Here is a 22,196-nt window from a genome sequence, read left to right on the forward strand (position 1 = left end):
TGCACTATTCCTTCTTTACTGCATCTCTCGCTCCCTCACATTGACGAATTAACACAGAATGGCGTCGCTATGAAATACTATGGGTTATAGGAATTATCCTACTAAACCGAGGAACGTTTCTATGGAAACGACAGGATTTTCTTTTGGGATACGAGTATCACCTTTCCGATGCACTATTCCTTCTTTACTGCATCTCTCTCTCCCTCTTATTGACGAATTACACTGAAATTGCGTCGCTATGAAATACCATGGATTATAGGAATTCTCCTTCTAAATTGAGGAACGTTTCTATGGAAACGACAGGATTATCTTTTGGGATACGAGTATCTCCTTTTCGATGCACTATTCCTTCTTTACTGCATCTCTCGCTCCCTCCCATTGACGAATTAAAACATAATTGCGTCACTATGAAATACTATGGGTTATAGGAATTCTCCTACTAAATCGAGGAACGTTTCTATGGAAACGACAGGATTTTCTTTTGGGATACGAGTATCTCTATTCCGATGCACTGTTCCTTCTTTACTGCATCTCTCGCTCCCTCTTATTGACGAATTACACTGAAATTGCGTCGCTATGAAATACCATGGGTTATAGGAATTCTCCTTCTAAATCGAGGAACGTTTCTATGGAATGACAGGATTTTCTTTTGGGATACGAGTATCTCCTTTTCGATGCACTATTCCTTCTTTACTGCATCTCTCGCTGCCTCTTATTACGAATTAACACAGAAAATGCGTCGCTATGAAATACTATGGTTTATAGGAATTCTCCTTCTAAATCGAGGAACGTTTCTATGGAAACGACAGGATTTCCTTTTGGGACACGAGTATCTCCTTTTCGATGCACTATTCCTTCTTTACTGCATCTCTCGCTCCCTCGCATTGACGAATTAACACAGAAATTGCGTCGCTATAAAATACTATGGGTTAAAGGAATTCTCCTACTAATTCGAGGAACGTTTCTATGGAAAGACAGGATTTCCTTTTGGGACACGAGTATCTCCTTTCCGATGCACTGTTCCTTCTTTACTGCATCTCTCGCTCCCTCTTATTGACGAATTACACTGAAATTGCGTCGCTATGAAATACCATGGGTTATAGGAATTCTCCTACTAAATCGAGGAACGTTTCAATGGAAACGACAGGATTTTCTTTTGGGATACGAGTATCTCCTTTCCGATGCACTATTCCTTCTTTACTGCATCTCTCGCTGCCTCTTATTACGAATTAACACAGAAATTGCGTCGCTATGAAATACTATGGGTTATAGGATTTCTCCATCTAAATCGAGGAACGTTTCTATGGAAACGACAGGATTTTCTTTTGGGATACGAGTATCTCCTTTCCGATGCACTATTCCTTCTTTACTGCAACTCTCGCTGCCTCTTATTGACGAATTAACACAGAATATGCGTCGCTATGAACTACTATGGTTTATAGGAATTCTCCTTCTAAATCGCGGAACGTTTCTATGGAAACGACAGGATTTTCTTTTGGGATACGAGTATCTCCTTTTCGATGCACTATTCCTTCTTTACTGCATCTCTCGCTGCCTCTTATTACGAATTAACACAGAAAATGCGTCGCTATGAAATACTATGGTTTATAGGAATTCTGCTTCTAAATCGAGGAACGTTTCTATCGAAACGACAGGATTTTCTTTTGGGACACGAGTATCTCCTTTTCGATGCACTATTCCTTCTTTACTGCATCTCTCGCTCCCTCGCATTGACGAATTAACACAGAAATTATGTCGCTATGAAATACTATGTGTTATAGGAGTTCTCCTTCAAAATCGAGGAACGTTTCTATGGAAACGACAGGATTATCTTTTGGGATACGAGTATCTCCTTTCCGATGCACTATTCCTTCTTTACTGCATCTCTCGCTCCCTCACATTGACGAATTAACACAGAATTGCGTCGCTATGAAATACCATGGGTTATAGGAATTCTCCTACTACATCGAGGAACGTTTCTATGGAAACTACAGGATTTCCTTTTGGGATACGAGTATCTCCTTTTCGATGCACTATTCCTTCTTTACTGCATCTCTCGCTGCCTCTTATTACGAATCAACACAGAAAATGCGTCGCTATGAAATACTATGGTTTATAGGAATTCTGCTTCTAAATCGTGGAACGTTTCTATGGAAACGACAGGATTTTCTTTTGGGATACGAGTATCTCCTTTTCGATGCACTATTCCTTCTTTACAGCATCTCTCGCTCCCTCACATTGACGAATTAACACAGAATGGCGTCGCTATGAAATACTATGGGTTATAGTAATTATCCTACTAAATCGAGGAACGTTTCTATGGAAACGACAGGATTTTCTTTTGGGATACGAGTATCACCTTTCCGATGCACTATTCCTTCTTTACTGCATCTCTCGCTCCCTCTTATTGACTATTTACACTGAAATTGCGTCGCTATGAAATACCATGGGTTATAGTAATTATCCTACTAAATCGAGTAACGTTTCTATGGAAACGACAGGATTTTCTTTTGGGATACGAGTATCACCTTTCCGATGCACTATTCCTTCTTTACTGCATCTCTCGCTCCCTCTCATTGACGAATTAACACAGTATTGCGTCGCTATGAAATACTATGCGTTATAGGAATTCTCCTACTATATCTAGGAACGTTTCTATGGAAACGACAGGATTTTCTTTTGGGATACGAGTATCTCCTTTCCGATGCACTGTTCCTTCTTTACTGCATCTCTCGCTCCCTCTTATTGACGAATTACACTGAAATTGCGTCGCTATGAAATACCATGGGTTATAGGAATTCTCCTTCTAAATCGAGGAACGTTTCTATGGAAACGACAGGATTTTCTTTTGGGATACCAGTATCTCCTTTTCGATGCACTATTCCATCTTTACTGCATGTCTCGCTGCCTCTTATTACGAATTAACACAGAAAATGCGTCGCTATGAAATACTATGGTTTATAGGAATTCTCCTTCTAAATCGAGGAACGTTTCTATGGAAACGACAGGATTTACTTATGGGATACGAGTATCTCCTTTTCGATGCACTATTCCTTCTTTACTGCTTCTCTCGCTCCCTCACATTGACGAATTAACACAGAATTGCGTCGCTATGAAATACCATAGGTTATAGGAATTCTCCATCTAAATCGAGGAACGTTTGTATGGAAACGACAGGATTTTCTTTTGGGATACGAGTATCTCCTATCCGATGCACTATTCCTTCTTTACTGCATCTCTCGCTTTCTCACATTGACGAATTAACAAAGAAATTGCGTCGCAATGAAATACTGTGGGTTATAGGAAATCTCCTTCTAAATAGAGGAACGTTTGTATGGAAACGACAGGATTTTCTTTTGGGATACGAGTATCTCCTATCCGATGCACTATTCCTACTTCACTGCATCTCTCGCTCCCTCACATCGACGAATTGACACAGAAATTGCGTCGCTCTGAAATACTTTGGGTTCTATGACTTCTCCTTCTAAATGGAGGAATGTTTCTATGGAAACGACAGGATTATCTTTTGGGATACGAGTATCTCCTTTCCGATGCACTAATCCTTCATTACTGCATCTCTCTCTCCCTCTTATTGACGAATTAACACAGAAAATGCGTCGCTATGAAATACTATGGTTTATAGGAATTTTCCTTCTAAATCGAGGAACGTCTCTATGGAAACGACAGGATTTCCTTTTGGGACACGAGTATCTCCTTCTCGATACACTATTCCTTCTTTACTGCATCTCTCGCTCCCTCGCATTGACGAATTAACACAGAAATCGCGTCGCTATGAAATACTATGGGTTATAGGATTTCTCCTAAATCGAGGAACGTTTCAATGGAAACGACAGGATTTTCTTTTGGGATACGATTATCTCCTTTCCGATGCACTATTCCTTCTTTACTGCATCTCACGCTCCCTCACATTGACGAATTAACTCAGAAATTGCGTCGCTATGAAAAACTATGTGTTAGGGGAGTTCTCCTTCTAAATCGAGGAACGTATCTATGGAAACGACAGGATTATCTTTTGGGATACGAGTATCTCCTTTCCGATGCACTATTCCTTCTTTACTGCAACTCTCGCTGCCTTTTATTGACGAATTAACACAGAATATGCGTCGCTATGAACTACTATGGTTTATAGGAATTCTCCTTCTAAATCGAGGAACGTTTCTATGGAAACGACAGGATTTTCTTTTGGGATACGAGTATCTCCTTTTCGATGCACTAGTCCTTTTTTACTGCATATCTCGCTCCCTCGCATTGATGAATTAACACAGAAATTGCGTCGCTATGAAATACTATGGGTTATAGGAATTGTCCTTCTAAATCGAGGAACGTGTCTATGGAAACGACAGGATTTTCTTTTGGGATACGATTATCTCCTGTCTGATGCACTATACCTTCTTTACTGCATCTCACGCTCCCTCACATTGACGAATTAACACAGAAATTGCGTCGCTATGAAATACTATGTGTTATAGGAGTTCTCATTCTAAATCGTGGAAAGTTTCTATGGAAACGACAGGATTAACTTTTGGGATACGAGTATCTCCTTTCCGATGCACTATTCCTTCTTTACTGCAACTCTCGCTCCCTCCCATTGACGAATTAACACAGAAAATGCGTCGCCATGTAATATTATGGGTTATAAGAATTCTCCTTCTAAATCGAGGAACGTTCCTATGAAACGACAGGATTTTCTTTTGGGATACGAGTATCTCCTTTCCGATGCACTATTCCTTCTTTACTGCATATCTCGCTCCCTCACATTGACGAATTGACAGGGAAATTGTGTCGCTATGAAATACTATGGGTTATAGGAATTCTAAATGTAAATCGAGTAACGTTTCTATGGAAACGACAGGATTTTCTTTTGGGATACGAGTATCTCCTTCTCGATGCACTATTCCTTCTTTACTGAATCTCTCGCTCAGTCGCATTGACGAATTAACACAGAAATTATGTCGCTATGAAATACTATGTGTTATAGGAGGTCTCCTTCAAAATAGAGGAACGTTTTATGGAAACGACAGGATTATCTTTTGGGATACGAGTATCTTCTTTCCGATGCACTATTCCTTCTTTACTGCATCTCTCGCTCCCTCACATTGACGAATTAACACAGAATTACGTCGCTATGAAATACCATGGGTTATAGGAATTCTCCTACTAAATCGAGGAACGTTTCTATGGAAACTACAGGATTTTCTTTTGGGATACGAGTATCTCCTTTTCGATGCACTATTCCTTCTTTACTGCATCTCTCGCTGCCTCTTATTACGAATTAACACAGAAAATGCGTCGCTATGAAATACTATGGTTTATAGAAATTCTGCTTCTAAATCGAGGAACGTTTCAATGGAAACGATAGGATTTTCTTTTGGGATACGGGTATCTCCTTTTCGATGCACTATTCCTTCTTTACTGCATCTCTCGCTCCCTCACATTGACGAATTAACACAGAATGGCGTCGCTATGAAATACTATGGGTTATAGTAATTAACCTACTAAATCGAGGAACGTTTCTATGGAAACGGCAGGATTTTCTTTTGGGATACGAGTATCACCTTTCCGCTGCAGTATTCCTTTTTTACTGCATCTCTCGCTCCCTCTTATTGACGAATTACACTGAAATTGCATCGCTATGAAATACCATGGGTTATAGGAATTCTCCTTCTAAATTGAGGAACGTTTCTATGGAAACGACAAAATTATCTTTTGGGATACTAGTATCTCCTTTTCGATGCACTATTCCTTCTTTACTGCATCTCTCGCTCCCTCCCATTGACGAATTAACACAGAATTGCGTCGCTATGAAATACCATGGGTTATAGGAATTCTCCTACTAAATCGAGGAACGTTTCTATGGAGATGACAGGATATTCTTTTGGGATTCGAGTATCTCCTTTCTGATGCACTATTCCTTCTGTACTGCATCTCTCGCTCCCTCTTATTGACAAATTAACACAGAAAATGCGTCGCTATGAACTACTATGGTTTATAGGAATTCTCCTTCTAAATCGAGGAACGTTTCTATGGAAACGACAGGATTTCCTCTTGGGACACGAGTATCTCCTTTTCGATGCACTATTCCTTCTTTACTGCATCTCTCGCTCCCTCGCATTGACGAATTAACACAGAAATTGCGTCGCTATGATATACTATGGGTTATAGGAATTCTCCTACTAAATCGAGGTACGTTTCTATGGAAACGACAGGATTTTCTTTTGGGATACGAGTATCTCCTTTCCGATGCACTGTTCCTTCTTTACTGCATCTCTCGCTCCCTCTTATTGACGAATTACACTGAAATTGCTACGCTATGAAATACTATGTGTTATAGGAATTCTCCATCTAAATCGAGGAACGTTTCTATGGAAACGAGAGGATTTTCTTTTGGGATACGAGTATCTCCTATCCGATGCACTATTCCTTCTTTACTGCATCTCTCGCTTTTTCACATTGACGAATTAACACAGAAATTGCGTCGCAATGAAATACTGTGGGTTTAGGAAATCTCCTTCTAAATCGAGGAACGTTTCTATGGAAACGACAGGATTTTCTTTTGGGATACGAGTATCTCTTATCCGATGCACTATTCCTACTTCACTGCCTCTCTCGCTCCCTCACATCGACGAATTGACACAGAAATTGCGTCGCTCTGAAATACTTTGGGTTCTATGACTTCTGCTTCTAAATGGAGGAATGTTTCTATGCAAACGACAGGATTTTCTTTTGGGATACGAGTATCTCCTTTCCGATGCACTATTCCTTCTTTACTGCATCTCTCGCTCCCTCGCATTGACGAATTAACACAGAAATTGCGTCGCTATGAAATACTATGGGTTTTAGGAATTCTCCTAAATCGAGGAACGTTTCTATGGAAACGACAGGAATTTCTTTTGGGATACGATTATCTCCTTTCCGATGCACTATTCCTTCTTTACTGCATCTCACGCTCCCTCACATTGACGAATTAACTCAGAAATTGCGTCGCTATGAAAAACTATGTGTTATAGGAGTTCTCCTTCTAAATCGAGGAACGTTTCTATGGAAACGACAGGATTATCTTTTGGGATACGAGTATCTCCTTTCCAATGTACTATTCCTTCTTTACTGCAACTTTCGCTGCCTCTTATTGACGAATTAACACAGAATATGCGTCGCTATGAACTACTATGGTTTATAGGAATTCTCCTTCTATATCGAGGAACGTTTCTATGGAAACGACAGGATTTTCTTTTGGGATACGAGTATCTCGTTTTCGATGCACTATTCCTTCTTTACTGCATATCTCGCTCCCTCGCATTGACGAATTAACACAGAAATTGCGTCGCTATGAAATACTATGGGTTATAGGAATTGTCCTTCTAAATCGAGGAACGTGTCTATGGAAACGACAGGATTTTCTTTTGGCATACGATTATCTCCTTTCTGATGCACTATCCCTTCTTTACTGCATCTCACGATCCCTCACACTGACGAATTAACACAGAAATTGCGTCGCTATGAAATACTAAGTGTTATAGGAGTTCTCATTCTAAATCGTGGAACGTTTCTATGGAAACGACAGGATTTTCTTTTGGGATACGAGTATCTCCTTTCCGATGCACTATTCCTTCTTTACTGCAACTCTCGCTCCCTCCCATTGACGAATTAACACAGAAAATGCGGCGCCATGTAATATTATGGGTTATAAGAATTCTCCTTCTAAATTGAGGAACGTTTCTATGAAACGACAGGATTTTGTTTTGGGATACGAGTATCTCCTTTCCGATGCACTATTCCTTCTTTACTCCATCTCTCGCTCCCTCACATTGACGAATTGACAGGGAAATTGCGTCGCTATGAAATACCATGGGTTATAGGAATTCTAATTCTAAACCGAGGAACGTTTCTATGGAAACGACAGGATTTTCTTTTGGGATACAAGTATCTCCTTTTCGATGCACTATTCCTTCTTTACTGCATCTCTCGCTCCCTCGCATTGACGAATTAACACAGAAATTATGTCGCTATGAAATACTATGTGTTATAGGAGTTCTCCTTCAAAATCGAGGAACGTTTCTATGGAAACGACAGGATTATCTTTTGGAATACGAGTATCTCCTTTCCGATGCACTATTCCTTCTTTACTGCATCTCTCGCTCCCTCACATTGACGAATTAACACAGAATTGCGTCGCTATGAAATACCATGATTTATAGGAATTCTCCTACTAAATCGAGGAACGTTTCTATGGAAACTACAGGATTTTCTTTTGGGATACGAGTATCTCCTTTTCGATGCACTATTCCTTCTTTACTGCATCTCTCGCTGCCTCTTTTTACGAATTAACACAGAAAATGCGTCGCTATGAAATACTATGGTTTAAAGGGATTCTGCTTCTAAATCGATGAACGTTTCTATGGAAACGACAAGGATTTTCTTTTGGGATACGAGTATCTCCTTTCGATGCACTATTCCTTCTTTACTGCATCTCTCGCTCCCTCTTATTGACGAATTACACTGAAATTGCGTCGCTATGAAATACCATGGGTTATAGGAATTCTCCTTCTAAATTGAGGAACGATTCTATGGAAACGACAGGATTATCTTTTGGGATACGAGTATCTCCTTTTCGATGCACTATTCCTTCTTTACTGCATCTCTCGCTGCCTCTTGTTACGAATTAACACAGAATTGCGTCGCTATGAAATACTATGGGTTATAGGAAATCTCCTACTAAATCGAGGAACGTTTCTATGGAAACGACAGGATTTTCTTTTGGGATACGAGTATCTTCTTTCCGATGCACTATTCCTTCTTTACTGCATCTCTCGCTCCCTCTTATTGACGAATTACACTGAAATTGCGTCGCTATGAAATACCAAGGGTTATAGGAATTATCCTACTAAATCGAGGAACGTTTCAATGGAAACGACAGGTTTTTCTTTTGGGATACGAGTATCTCCTTTTCGATGCACTATTCCTTCTTTACTGCTTCTCTCGCTCCCTCACATTGACGAATTAACACAGAATTGCGTCGCTATGAAATACCATGGGTTATAGGAATTCTCCTACTAAATCGAGGAACGTTTCTATGGAAACGACAGGATTTTCTTTTGGGATACGAGTATCTCCTTTCCGATGCACTATTCCTTCTTTACTGCATCTCTCGCTCCCTCTTATTGACGAATTACACTGAAATTGCGTCGCTATGAAATACCATGGGTTATAGGAATTCTCGTTCTAAATCGAGGAACGTTTCTATGGAAACGACAGGATATTCTATTGGGATACGCGTATCTCCTATCCGATGCACTATTCCTTCTTTACTGCATCTCTCGCTTTCTCACATTGACGAATTAACACAGAAATTCCGTCGCTATGAAATACTGTGGGTTATAGGAAATCTCCTTCTAAATCGAGGAACGTTTCTATGGAAACGACAGGATTTTCTTTTGCGATACGAGTATCTCCTATCCGATGCACTATTCCTACTTTACTGCATCTCTCGCTCCCTCACATCGACGAATTGACACAGAAATTGCGTCGCTCTGCAATACTTTAGGTTCTATGACTTCTCCTTCTAAATGGAGGAACGTTTCTATGGAAACGACAGGATTATCTTTTGGGATACGAGTATCTCCTTTCCGATGCACTATTTCTTCTGTACTGCATCTCTCGCTCCCTCTTATTGACGAATTAACACAGAAAATGCGTCGCTATGAAATACTATGGTTTATAGGAATTCTCCTTCTAAATCGAGGAACGTTTCTATGGAAACGACAGGATTTCCTTTTGGGATACGAGTATCTCCTTTTCGATGCACTATTCCTTCTTTACTGCATCTCTCGCTCCCTCGCATTGACGAATTAACACAGAAATTGCGTCGCTATGAAATACTATGGGTTATAGGAATTCTCCTAAATCGAGGATCGTTTCTATGGAAACGGCAGGATTTTCTTTTGGGATACGATTATCTCCTTTCCGATGCACTATTCCTACTTTACTGCATCTCACGCTCCCTCACATTGACGAATTAACGCAGAAATTGCGTCGCTATGAAATACTATGTGTTATATTAGTTCTCCTTCTAAATCAAGGAACGTTTCTATGGAAACGACAGGATTATCTTTTGGGATACGAGTATCTCCTTTCCGATGCACTATTCCTTCTTTACTGCACCTCTCGCTGCCTCTTATTGACGAATTAACACAGAATATGCGTCGCTATGAACTACTATGGGTTATAGGAAGTCTCCTTCTAAATCGAGGAACGTTTCTATGGAAACGACAGCATTTTCTTTTGGGATACGATTATCTCCTTTCCGATGCACTATACCTTCTTTACTGCATCTCACGCTCCCTCACATTGAGGAATTAACACAGAAATTGCGACGCTATGAAATACTATGGGTTATGGGAATTCTCCTACTAAGTCGAGGAACGTTTCTATGGAAACGACAGGATTTTCTTTTGGGATACGAGTATCTCCTTTCCGATGCACTATTCCTTCTTTACTGCATCCCTCGCTCCCTCTTATTGACGAATTACACAGAAATTGCGTCGCTATGAAATTCCATGGGTTATAGGAATTCTCCTTCTAAATCTAGGAACGTTTCTATGGAAACGACAGGATTTTCTTTTGGGATACGAGTATCTCTTTTTCGATGCACTATTCCTTCTTTACTGCATTTCTCGCTCCCTCACATTGACGAATTAACACAGAATTGCGTCGCTATGAAATACTATGGGTTATAGGAATTCTCCTACTAAATCGAGGAACGTTTCTATGGAAACGACAGGAGTTTCTTTTGGGATACTAGTATCTCCTTTCCGATGCACTATTCCTTCTTTACTGCATCTCTCGCTCCCTCGCATTGACGAATTACACTGAAATTGCGTCGCAATGAAGTACCATGGGTTATAGGAATTCTCCTTCTTAATCGAGGAATGTTTCTATGGAAACGACAGGATTTCCTTTTGGGATACGAGTATCTCCTTTTCGATGCACTATTCCTCCTTTACTGCATCTCTCGCTCCCTCACATTGACGAATTAACACAGAATTGCGTCGCTATGAAATACCATGGGTTATAGGAATTCTCCTACTAAATCGAAGAATGTATCTATGGAAACGACAGGATTTTCTTTTGGGATACGAGTATCTCCTTTCCGATGCACTTTTCCGTCTTAACTGCATCTCTCGCTCCCTCGCATTGACGAATTACACATAATTGCGTCGCTATGAAGTACCATGGGTTATAGGAATTCTCCTTCTAAATCGAGGAACGTTTCTATGGAAACGACAGGATTTCCTTTTGGGATACGAGTATCTCCTTTTCGATGCACTATTCCTTCTTTACTGCATCTCTCGCTCCCTCACATTGACGAATTAACACAGAATTGCGTCGCTATGAAATACCATGGGTTATAGGATTTCTCCTACTAAATCGAGGAACGTTTCTATGGAAACGACAGGATTTCCTTTTGGGATACGAGTATCTCCTTTTCGATGCACTATTCCTACTTTACTGCATCTCTCCCTCCCTCACATTGACGAATTAACACAGAATTGCGTCGCTATGAAATACCATGGGTTATAGGAATTCTCCTACTTAATCGAGGAATGTTTCTATGGAAACGACAGGATTTTCTTTTGGGATACGAGTATCTCCTTTTCGATGCACTATTCCTTCATTACTGCATCTCTCGCTCCCTCACATTGATGAATTAACACAGGATTGCGTCGCTATGAAATACCATGGGTTATAGGAATTCTCCTACTAAATCGAGCAACGTTTCTATGGAAAAGACAGGATTTTCTTTTGGGATACGAGTATCTCCTTTCCGATGCACCATTCCTTCTTCACTGCATCTCTCGCTCCCTCAGATCGACGAATTGACACAGAAATTGCGTTGCTCTGAAATACTTTGGGTTCTATGACTTCTCCTTCTAAATGGAGGAACGTTTCTATGGAAACGACAGGATTATCTTTTGGGATACGAGTATCTCCTTTCCGATGCACTATTCCTTCTTTACTGCATCTCTCGCTCCCTCTTATTGACGAATTAACACAGAATTACGTCGCTATGAAATACCATGCGTTATAGGAATTCTCCTACTAAATCGAGGAACGTTTCTATGGAAACGACAGGATTTTCTTTTGGGATACGAGTATCTCCTTTCCGATGCACTATTCCTTCTTTACTGCATTTCTCGCTCCCTCTTATTGACGAATTACACTGAAATTGCGTCGCTATGAAATACCATGGGTTATAGAGCTTCTCGTTCTAAATCGAGGAACGTTTCTATGGAAACGACAGGATTTTCTTTTGGGATACGAGTATCTCCTTTCCGATGCACTATTCCTTTTTTACTGCATCTCTCGCTTTCTCACATTGACGAATTAACACAGAAATTGCGTCGCAATGAAATACTTTGGGTTCTATGACTTCTCCTTCTAAATCGAGGAACGTTTCTAAGGAAACGACAGGATTATCTTTTGGGATACGAGTATCTCCTTTCCGATGCACTATTCCTTCTTCACTGCATCTCTCGCTCCCTCTTAGTGACGAATTAACACATAAATGCGTCGCTATGAAATACTATGGTTTATAGGAATTCTCCTTTTAAATCGAGGAACGTTTCTATGGAAAAGACAGGATATCCTTTTGGGACACGAGTATCTCCTTTTCGATGCACTATTGCATCTTTACTGCATCTCTCGCTCCCTCGCATTGACGAATTAACACAGAAATTGCGACGCTATGAAATACTATGGGTTATAGGAAATCTCATTCTAAATCGAGGAACGTTTCTATGGAAAAGACATGATTTTGTTTTGGGATACGAGTATCTCCTTTCCGATGCACTATTCTTTCTTTACTGCATCTCTCGCTCCCTCATAGTGACGAATTGACACAGAAATTGCGTCGCTTTAAAATACTATGAGTTATGGGAATTCTCCTTCCAAATCGAGGAACGCTTCTATGGAAACGACAGGATTTTCTTTTGGGATACGAGTATCTCCTTTTCGATGCACTATTCTTTCTTTTCTGCATCTCTCGCTCCCTCCCATTGACGAATTAACACAGAAAAAGCGTCGCCATGAAATATTATGGATTATAGAAATTCTCCTTCTAAATCGAGGAACGTTTTTATGGAACGACAGGATTTTCTTCTGGGATACGAGTATCTCCTTTCCGATGCACTATTCCATTTTTACTGCATCTATCGTTCCCTCACATTGACGAATTGACAGGGAAATTGCGTCGCTATGAAATAATATGGGTTATAGGAATTCTCCTTCTAAATCGAGGAACGTTTCTGTGGAAACGACAGGATTTTCTTTTGGGATACGATTATCTCCTTTCCAATGGACTATTCCTTCTTTACTGCATCTCAGGCTCCCTCACATTGACGAATTAACACAGAAATTGCGTCGCTATGAAACACTATGTGTTATAGGAATTCTCCTTCTAAATCGAGGAACGTTTCTATGGAAACGACAGGATTATCTTTTGGGATACGAGTATCTCCTTTCCGATGCACTATTCCTTCTTTACTGCAACTCTCGCTGCCTCTTATTACGAATTAACACAGAAAATGCGTCGCTATGAAATACTATGGGTTATAGGAATTCTCCTTCTAAATCGAGGAACGTTTCTATGGAAACGACAGGATATTCTTTTGGGATACGAGTATCTCCTTTTCGATGCATTATTCCTTCTTTACTGCATCTCTCGCTCCCTCGCATTGACGAATTAACACAGAAATTGCGTCGCCACGAAATACTATGGGTTATAGGAACTCTCCTTCTAAATCGAGGAACGTTTCTATGGAAACGACAGGATTTACTTTTGGGATACGAGTATCTCCTTTCCGATGCACTATTCCTTTATTACTGCATCTCTCGCTTTCTCACATTGACGAATTAACACAGAAATTGCGTCGCAATGAAATACTGTGGGTTATAGGAAATCTCCTTCTAAATCGAGGAACGTTTCTATGGAAACGACAGGATTTTCTTTTGGGATAAGAGTATCTCCTATCCGATGCACTATTCCGTCTTTACTGCATCTCTCGCTCCCTCACATCGAAGAATTGACACAGAAACTGCGTCGCTCTGAAATACTATGGGTTATAGGAAATCTCCTTCTAAATCGAGGAACGTTTCTATGGAAAAGACAGGATTTTGTTTTGGGATACGAGTATCTCCGTTCCGATGCACTATTCCTTCTTTACTGCATCTCTCGCTCCATCATATTGACGAATTGGCACAGAAATTGCGTCGCTTTAAAATACTATGAGTTATAGGAATTCTCCTTCCAAATCGAGGAACGTTTCTATGGAAACGACAGGATATCCTTTTGGGACACGAGTATCTCCTTTTCGATGCACTATTCCTTCTTTACTGCATCTCTCGCTCCCTCATATTGACGAACTGACACAGAAATTGCGTCGCTTTAAAATACTATGAGTTATGGGAATTCTCCTTCCAACTCGAGGAACGTTTGTATGGAAACGACAGGATTTTCTTTTGGGATACGAGTATCTCCTTTCCGATGCACTATTCCTTCTTTACTGCATCTCTCGCGCCCTCACATTGACCAATTGATACAGAAATTGCGTCGCAATGAAATACTATGCTTTATAGGAATTCTCCTCCTAAATCGAGAAACGTTTCTATGGAAACGATAGGATTTCCTTTTGGGACACGAGTATCTCCTTTTCGATGCACAATTCCTTCTTTACTGCATCTCTCGCTCCCTCGCATTGACGAATTAACACAGAAATTGCGTCGCTATGAAATACTATGGGTTATAGGAATTCTCCTTCTAAATCGAGGAACGTTTCTATGGAAACGACAGGATTTTCTTTGGGATACGAGTATCTCCTTTCCGATGCACTATTCCTTCTTTACTGCATCTCTCGCTCCCTCACATTGACGAATTGACACAGAAATGGCGTCGCTATGAAATACTATAGGTTATAGGAATTCTCATACTAAATCGAGGTACGTTTCTATGGAAAAGACAGGATTTTCTTTTGGGACACGAGTATCTCCTTTTCGATGCACTATTCTTTCTTTACTGCATCTCTCGCTCCCTCCCATTGACGAATTAGCACAGAAAAAGCGTCGCCATGAAATATTATGGATTATAGGAATTCTCCTTCTAAATCGAGGGACGTTTTTATGGAACGACAGGATTTTCTTTTGGGATACGAGTATCTCCTTTCCGATGCACTATTCCTTCTTTACTGCATCTCTGCTCCGTCACATTGACGAATTGACACAGAAATTGCGTCGCAATGAAATACTGTGGGTTATAGGAAATCTCCTTCTAAATCGAGGAACGTTTCTATGGAAACGACAGGATTATCTTTTGGGATACGAGTATCTCCTTTCCGATGCACTATTCCTTCTTTACTGCATCTCTCGCTCCCTCTTATTGACGAATTAACACAGAAAATGCGTCGCTATGGAATACTATGGTTTATAGGAATTCTCCTTCTAAATCGAGGAACGTTTCTATGGAAACGACAGGATTTCCTTTTGGGATACGAGTATCTCCTTTTCGATGCACTATTCCATCTTTACTGCATCTCTCGCTCCCTCGCATTGACGAATTAACACAGAAATTGCGTCGCTATGAAATACTATGGGTTATAGGAATTCTCCTTCTAAATCGAGGAACGTTTCTATGGAAACGACAGGATTTCCTTTTGGGATACGAGTATCTTCTTTTCGATGCACTATTCCTTCTTTACTGCATCTCTCGCTCCCTCATATTGACGAAATGACACAGAAATTGCGTCGCTTTAAAATACTATGAGTTATGGGAATTCTCCTTCCAAATCGAGGAACGTTTCTATGGAAACGACAGGATTTTCTTTTGGGATACGAGTATCTCCTTTCCGATGCACTATTCCTTCTTTACTGCATCTCTCGCTCCCTCACATTAACGAATTGACACAGAAATTGCGTCGCTATGAAATACTATGTGTTATAGGAATTCTCCTTCTAAATCGAGGAACGTTTCTATGGAAACGACAGGATTTTCTTTTGGGATACGAGTATCTCCTTTCCGATGCACTATTCCTTCTTTACTGCATCTCTCGCTCCCTCACATTGAGGAATTGACACAGAAATTGCGTCGCTATGAAATACTATGGGTTACAGGAATTCTCCTTCTAAATCGAGGAAAATTTCTATGGAAACGACAGGATTTTCTTTTGGGATACGAGTATCTCCTTTCCGATGCACTATTCCTTCTTTACTGCATCTCTTGCTCCCTCACATTGACGAATTGACACAGAAATTGCGTCGCTTTGAAATACTATGGGTTACAGGAATTCTCCTTCTAAATCGAGGAACGTTTCTATGGAAACGACAGGATTTCCTTTTGGAATACGAGTATCTCCATTCCGATGCACTATTCCTACTTTACTGCATCTCTCGCGCCCTCACATTGACCAATTGATACAGAAATTGCGTCGCAATGAAATACTATGCTTTATAGGAATTCTCCTCCTAAATCGAGAAAATTTTCTATGGAAACGACAGGATTTCCTTTTGGGACACGAGTATCTCCTTTTCGATGCACTATTCCTTCTTTACTGCATCTCTCGCTCCCTCGCATTGACGAATTAACACAGAAATTGCGTCGCTATGAAATACTATGGGTTATAGGAATTCTCCTTCTACATCGAGGAACGTTTCTATGGAAACGACAGGATTTTCTTTGGGTACGAGTATCTCCTTTCCGATGCACTATTCCTTCTTTACTGCATCTCTCGCTCCCTCACATTGACGAATTGACACAGAAATTGCGTCGCTATGAAGTACTATAGGTTATAGGAATTCTCCTACTAAATCGAGGTACGTTCCTATGGAAAAGACAGGATTTTCTTTTGGGACACGAGTAACTCCTTTTCGATGCACTATTCTTTCTTTACTGCATCTCTCGCTCCCTCCCATTGACGAATTAACACAGAAAAAGCGTCGCCATGAAATATTATGGATTATAGGAATTCTCCTTCTAAATCGAGGAACGTTTTTATGGAACGTCAGGATTTTCTTCTGGGATACGAGTATCTCCTTTCCGATGCACTATTCCATTTTTACTGCATCTATCGTTCCCTCACATTGACGAATTGACAGGGAAATTGCGTCGCTATGAAATAATATGAGGTTATAGGAATTCTCCTTCTAAATCGAGGAACGTTTCTGTGGAAACGACAGGATTTTCTTTTGGGATACGAGTATCTCCTTTTCGATGCACTAATCCTTCTTTACTGCATCTCTCGCTCCCTCAAATTGACGAATTAACACAGAAATTGCGTCGCTATGAAATACTATGGGTTATGGGAATTCTCCTTCTAAATCGAGGAAAGTTTCTATGGAAACGACAGGATTTTCTTTTGGGATACGATTATCTCCTTTCCGATGGACTATTCCTTCTTTACTGCATCTCAGGCTCCCTCACATTGACGAATTAACACAGAAATTGCGTCGCTATGAAATACTATGTGTTATAGGAGTTCTCCTTCTAAATCGAGGAACGTTTCTATGGAAACGACAGGATTATCTTTTGGGATACGAGTATCTCCTTTCCGATGCACTATTCCTTCTTTACTGCATCTCTCGCTGCCTCCTATTACGAATTAACACAGAAAATGCGTCGCTATGAAATACTATGGGTTATAGGAATTCTCTTTCTAAATCGAGGAACGTTTCTATGGAAACGACAGGATTTTCTTTTGGGATACGAGTATCTCCTTTTCGATGCACTATTCCTTCTTTACTGCATCTCTCGCTCCCTCGCATTGACGAATTAACACAGAAATTGCGTCGCTATAAAATACTATGGGTTATAGGAACTTTCCTTCTAAATCGAGGAACGTTTCTATGGAAACGACAGGATTTTCTTTTGGGATACGAGTATCTCCTTTCCGATGCACTATTCCTTTTTTACTGCATCTCTCGCTTTCTCACATTGACGAATTAACACAGAAATTGCGTCGCAATGAAATACTGTGGGTTATAGGAAATCTCCTTCTAAATTGAGGAACGTTTCTATGGAAACGACAGGATTTTCTTTTGGGATAAGAGTATCTCCTATCCGATGCTCTATTCCTTCTTTACTGCATCTCTCGCTACCTCACATCGAAGAATTGACACAGAAACTGCGTCGCTCTGAAATACATTGGGTTCTATGACTTCTCCTTCTAAATCGAGGAACGTTTCTATGGAAACGGCAGGATTATCTTTTGGGATACGAGTATCTCCTTTCCGATGCACTATTCCTTCTTCACTGCATCTCTCGCTCCCTCTTATTGACGAATTAACACAGAAAATGCGTCGCTATGAAATACTATGGTTTATAGGAATTCTCCTTCTAAATCGAGGAACGTTTCTATGGAAACGACAGGATATCCTTTTGGGACACGAGTATCTCCTTTTCGATGCACTATTCCATCTTTACTGCATCTCTCGCTCCCTCGCATTGACGAATTAACACAGAAATTGTGTCGCTATGAAATACTATGGGTTATAGGAAATCTCCTTCTAAATCGAGGAACGTTTCTATGGAAAAGACAGGATTTTGTTTTGGGATACGAGTATCTCCTTTCCGATGCACTATTCCTTCTTTACTGCATCTCTCGCTCCCTCATATTGACGAATTGACACAGAAATTGCGTCGCTTTAAAATACTATGAATTATAGGAATTCTCCTTCCAAATCGAGGAACGTTTCTATGGGAACGACAGGATATCCTTTTGGGACACGAGTATCTCCTTTTCGATGCACTATTCCTTCTTTACTGCATCTCTCGCTCCCTCATATTGACGAACTGACACAGAAATTGGGTCGCTTTAAAATACTATGAGTTATGGGAATTCTCCTTCCAACTCGAGGAACGTTTGTATGGAAACGACAGGATTTTCTTTTGGGATACGAGTAACTCCTTTCCGATGCACTATTCCTTCTTTACTGCATCTCTCGCTCCCTCACATTGACGAATTGACACAGAAATTGCGTCGCTATGAAATACTATGGGTTATAGGAATTCTCCTTCTAAATCGAGGAACGTTTCTATGGAAACGACAGGATTTTCTTTTGGAATAAGAGTATCTCCTTTCCGATGCTCTATTCCTTCTTTACTGCATCTCTCGCGCCCTCACATTGACCAATTGATACAGAAATTGCGTCGCAATGAAATACTATGCTTTATAGGAATTCTCCTCCTAAATCGAGAAACGTTTCTATGGAAACGATAGGATTTCCTTTTGGGACACGAGTATCTCCTTTTCGATGCACTATTCCTTCTTTACTGCATCTCTCGCTCCCTCGCATTGACGAATTAACACAGAAATTGCGTCGCTATGAAATACTATGGGTTATAGGATTTCTCCTTCTAAATCGAGGAAAATTTCTATGGAAACGACAGGATTTTCTTTTGGGATACGAGTATCTCCTTTCCGATGCACTATTCCTTCTTTACTGCATCTCTTGCTCCCTCACATTGACGAATTGACACAGAAATTGCGTCGCTTTGAAATACTATGGGTTATGGGAATCTCCTTCTAAATCGAGGAGCGTTTCTATGGAAACGACAGGATTTTCTTTTGGAATACGAGTATCTCCATTCCGATGCACTATTCCTACTTTACTGCATCTCTCGCGCCCTCACATTGACCAATTGATACAGAAATTGCGTCGCAATGAAATACTATGCTTTATAGGAATTCTCCTCCTAAATCGAGAAAATTTTCTATGGAAACGACAGGATTTCCTTTTGGGACACGAGTATCTCCTTTTCGATGCACTATTCCTTCTTTACTGCATCTCTCGCTCCCTCGCATTGACGAATTAACACAGAAATTGCGGCGCTATGAAATACTATGGGTTATAGGAAATCTCCTTCTAAATCGAGGAACGTTTCTATGGAAACGACAGGATTTTCTTTGGGATACGAGTATCTCCTTTCCGATGCACTATTCCTTCTTTACTGCATCTCTCGCACCCTCACATTGACGAATTAACACAGAAATTGCGTCGCTATGAAATACTATGGGTTATAGGAATTCTCCTTCTAAATCGAGGAACGTTTCTATGGAAACGACAGGATTTCCTTTTGGGATACGAGTATCTTCTTTTCGATGCACTATTCCTTCTTTACTGCATCTCTCGCTCCCTCATATTGACGAACTGACACAGAAATTGCGTCGCTTTAAAATACTATGAGTTATGGGAATTCTCCTTCCAAATCGAGGAACGTTTCTATGGAAACGACAGGATTTTCTTTTGGGATACGAGTATCTCCTTTCCGATGCACTATTCCTTCTTTACTGCATCTCTCGCTCCCTCACATTGACGAATTGACACAGAAATTGCGTCGCTATGAAATACTATGGGTTATAGGAATTCTCCTTCTAAATCGAGGAACGTTTCTATGGAAACGACAGGATTTTCTTTTGGGATACGAGTATCTCCATTCCGATGCACTATTCCTTCTTTACTGCATCTCTCGCTCCCTCACATTGAGGAATTGACACAGAAATTGCGTCGCTATGAAATACTATGGGTTACAGGAATTCTCCTTCTAAATCGAGGAAAATTTCTATGGAAACGACAGGATTTTCTTTTGGGATACGAGTATCTCCTTTCCAATGCACTATTCCTTCTTTACTGCATCTCTTGCTCCCTCACATTGACCAATTGATACAGAAATTGCGTCGCAATGAAATACTATGCTTTATAGGAATTCTCCTCCTAAATCGAGAAAATTTTCTATGGAAACGACAGGATTTCCTTTTGGGACACGAGTATCTCCTTTTCGATGCACTATTCCTTCTTTACTGTATCTCTCGCTCCCTCGCATTGACGAATTAACACAGAAATTGCGTCGCTATGAAATACTATGGGTTATAGGAATTCTCCTTCTAAATCGAGGAACGTTTCTATGGAAACGACAGGATTTTCTTTGGGATACGAGTATCTCCTTTCCGATGCACTATTCCTTCTTTACTGCATCTCTCGCTCCCTCACATTGACGAATTGACACAGAAATTGCGTCGCTATGAAATACTATAGGTTATAGGAATTCTCCTACTAAATCGAGGTACGTTTCTATGGAAAAGACAGGATTTTCTTTTGGGACACGAGTATCTCCTTTTCGATGCACTATTCTTTCTTTACTGCATCTCTCGCTCCCTCCCATTGACGAATTAACACAGAAAAAGCGTCGCCATGAAATATTATGGATTATAGGAATTCTCCTTCTAAATCGAGGAACGTTTTTATGGAACGACAGGATTTTCTTCTGGGATACGAGTATCTCCTTTCCGATGCACTATTCCATTTTTACTGCATCTATCGTTCCCTCACATTGACAAATTGACAGGGAAATTGCGTCGCTATGAAATAATATGGGTTATAGGAATTCTCCTTCTAAATCGAGGAACGTTTCTGTGGAAACGACAGGATTTTCTTTTGGGATACGAGTATCTCCTTTTCGATGCACTAATCCTTCTTTACTGCATCTCTCGCTCCCTCAAATTGACGAATTAACACAGAAATTGCGTCGCTATGAAATACTATGGGTTATAGGAATTCTCCTTCTAAATCGAGGAAAGTTTCTAAGGAAACGACAGGATTTTCTTTTGGGATACGATTATCTCCTTTCCGATGGACTATTCCTTCTTTACTGCATCTCAGGCTCCCTCACATTGATGAATTAACATAGAAATTGCGTCGCTATGAAATACTATGTGTTATAGGAGTTTTCCTTCTAAATCGAGGAACGTTTCTATGGAAACGACAGGATTATCTTTTGGGATACGAGTATCTCCTTTCCGATGCACTATTCCTTCTTTACTGCAACTCTCGCTGCCTCTTATTACGAATTAACACAGAATATGCGTCGCTATGAAATACTATGGGTTATAGGAATTCTCTTTCTAAATCGAGGAACGTTTCTATGGAAACGACAGGATTTTCTTTTGGGATACGAGTATCTCCTTTTCGATGCACTATTCCTTCTTTACTGCATCTCTCGCTCCCTCGCATTGACGAATTAACACAGAAATTGCGTCGCTATGAAATACTATGTGTTATAGGAGTTCTCCTTCTAAATCGAGGAACGTTTCTATGGAAACGACAGGATTTTCTTTTGGGATACGAGTATCACCTTT

Source organism: Schistocerca cancellata, unplaced genomic scaffold, assembly GCF_023864275.1.
Source record: "Schistocerca cancellata isolate TAMUIC-IGC-003103 unplaced genomic scaffold, iqSchCanc2.1 HiC_scaffold_1147, whole genome shotgun sequence".
In the NCBI taxonomy this organism is placed as follows: Eukaryota; Metazoa; Arthropoda; class Insecta; order Orthoptera; family Acrididae; genus Schistocerca; species Schistocerca cancellata.